The sequence below is a fragment of the Schistocerca piceifrons genome, chromosome 8 (genome assembly GCF_021461385.2).
Source record: "Schistocerca piceifrons isolate TAMUIC-IGC-003096 chromosome 8, iqSchPice1.1, whole genome shotgun sequence".
Taxonomy (NCBI): domain Eukaryota; kingdom Metazoa; phylum Arthropoda; class Insecta; order Orthoptera; family Acrididae; genus Schistocerca; species Schistocerca piceifrons.
In genome coordinates this window covers 287,200,920-287,203,360 of record NC_060145.1, presented here as the reverse complement: position 1 = coordinate 287,203,360, position 2,441 = coordinate 287,200,920, and the positions used below count along the sequence as shown (strand labels likewise).

The following is a 2,441-nucleotide window of genomic DNA, read 5'->3' as shown; positions in this document are numbered from 1 at the left end:
GAACACTCCGTCATCAGGCCACAAGTGGCCCATTGGGACCATCCGACCGCCGTGTCATTCTCACTGAGGATGCAGATAGGAGGGGCGTGTGGTCAGCACACCGCTCTACCGGTCGCTACGATGTTTTTTTTTTTTTTTTACCGGAGCCGCTACTATTCGGTCGAGTAGCTCCTCAATTGGCATCACGAGGCTGAGTGCACCCCGAAAAACGGCAACAGCACATGGCGGCCTGTATGGTCACCCATCCAAGTGCCGGCCACACCCGACAGCGCTTAACTTCGGTGATCTGACGGAAACCGGTGTATCCACTGCGGCAGGGCCGTTGCCAAGAAGAAAATAGGTATGCAGATAAGATACTGTCAGCAGGACAGTGAACGTATTACTGTAGCGAAGACTGAAAAGAAGCCCACACCCACAACAGTAGTAAAAGTCTGTATGAAAACGACGTCTGCAGATGATGAAGAGATTGAAGATATGTATGATGAGAAATTAGCAGAAATTAATCAGATAGTTATGATAGACGGAAATGTAATAGTGATAGAGGACTGGAATTCGATAGTAGGAAAAAGAAGAGAAGGAAAAATGGTACGTGAATAGAGACAGGAGGGAGTGAATGAAACAGGAAACCACCTGATAGAATTTTGCACAGACCGTAATTTAATCATTTCTAACACTCGGTTTAAGAATCATGAAAGAAGTTTGTACACGTGGAAGAGACTTGGAGACACCATAAGGCTTCAGACTGATTTATATAAAGGAAAGACAGAGGTTTTGGAGCAGTATTTTAAAATGAAAAAAACGTTTCCTGAGCCAGATGTGGACTCTGACCTCAATTTATTGCAGATTAAAACGGAAGAAACTGCAAAAAGGTAGGAAATTAAGGAGATAATACGTAGATAAATTGAAAGAGCTAGAGGTTGCCGAGAGCTGCAGAGGAAGTATTAGACAACGATTGACTGGAACAGGGGAAAGGAGTACAATGGAAGATGAATGGAAGCTTTGAGAAATGAAATAGTGAAGGCAAGCAGAGGAGCAAGTAGGTAAAAAGACAAGGCGTTGTAGAATAACACAGGAGATACGACTTTAATTGATGAAAGGAGAAAATATAAAAATGTAGTAAATGAAGCAGCAAAAGGGAATATAAACGTCTTAAAAATCAGATTGACAGGAAGTGGAAACTGTGTGAGCGGGAATGGCTAAAGGACAAATGTAAGGATGTAGAAGCTTATATCACCTTGGAAAATATAGATACTGCTTACAAAAAAATTAAAAGAAACTATGGAGAAAACCTACACGAGGTCTGTTCAAAAGATTCTGGAACTTTCCCCACGTAATTTTTCTACGCTAACATTTAAATAATTGTGCATGGTCTCCTTCGAATTACTCTCCTCCACAACTGATCCACCGATCCCAACTTCGTTTCCACATCCGGAAGCAGTTTTGGTACGTCTTTTGCTAGATCGCGCGAAGTGCCGTCTGCGAATTTTCTTATATCTCGTCCATCGTTGCAAATCTTCGTCCTTCAAAAGAATTTCGCACTTAAGAAATAAAAAGAAGTCCACAGGGGGCAGGTCTGGAGAGTACGGAGGACGAGGCAGCACAGTGACTTCGTTTTTTGTGTAGTAGTCACACACCAACGGGGATGAACGTGTGGGTGCGTTATCGTGATGCAGGACCCATGAATTGTCTCGCCACGTTTGAGACCGTTTACTTCTCACATTTTCCCGAAAGGCGTCGCAACACGTCGTGACGGTACTATCGATTAAGTTTGTCTCTGTGGTACGAATTCATGATGAACTAATCCTTCAAAGTCAAAGACAACTGTCAGCATTGCTTTGACATTTGACCTGACCTGACGAATGTTTTTGGCCTTGGAGAATATTTCCCGACCCACTGTGAATGCTGAACCTTGGTTTCAGCATCCTAACTGTAGACGTCGTTGCTCCTATGACATCATGTTATGCTCATAAATTAGTGCGAGATGTTCAAGCTGTTTTAGGAGAACGTGCTCATAAAATAGCGTGGACACATTGCAATCATTTACGAGCATAACATGATATCATAGGAGCAACGATGTATATGACATAATCCGTTACCAAAAAATCAGCAATAAAATACTTGAAAATGGCCTAAGGCCGAAATTGTACAACCGTACAAGAAATGAAGATGGCAGCTGAAGGCTTCAAGAAATCATTCATAAAATTCATCGCAGCTGCGGACCCTATAACATTGAAAATTATAAAATAACAGTTTATTTGTAAATAAATAAGCAAGCATTCTTGTGCAGTGCGTTCACATTAGATGACGACAGATTAACATTAAATATTGTTTAAACCGTTATTTATGCTCGACAGAAGCGTCTTTTGGCACTATTCTTAATGAGTGTCAGCTAATTCAGACGACTGATCACTTCTTAAATTACAGTGATTTTGTATTAGCAG

General features: G+C 41.5%; 1 pseudogene; it reads right to left on the bottom strand.

The window, feature by feature from the left end:
* Positions 1-209: 209 nt before the first annotated feature.
* Positions 210-327, bottom strand: LOC124712707 (annotated as a pseudogene).
* Between the last annotated feature and the right edge of the window lie 2,114 nt (positions 328-2,441).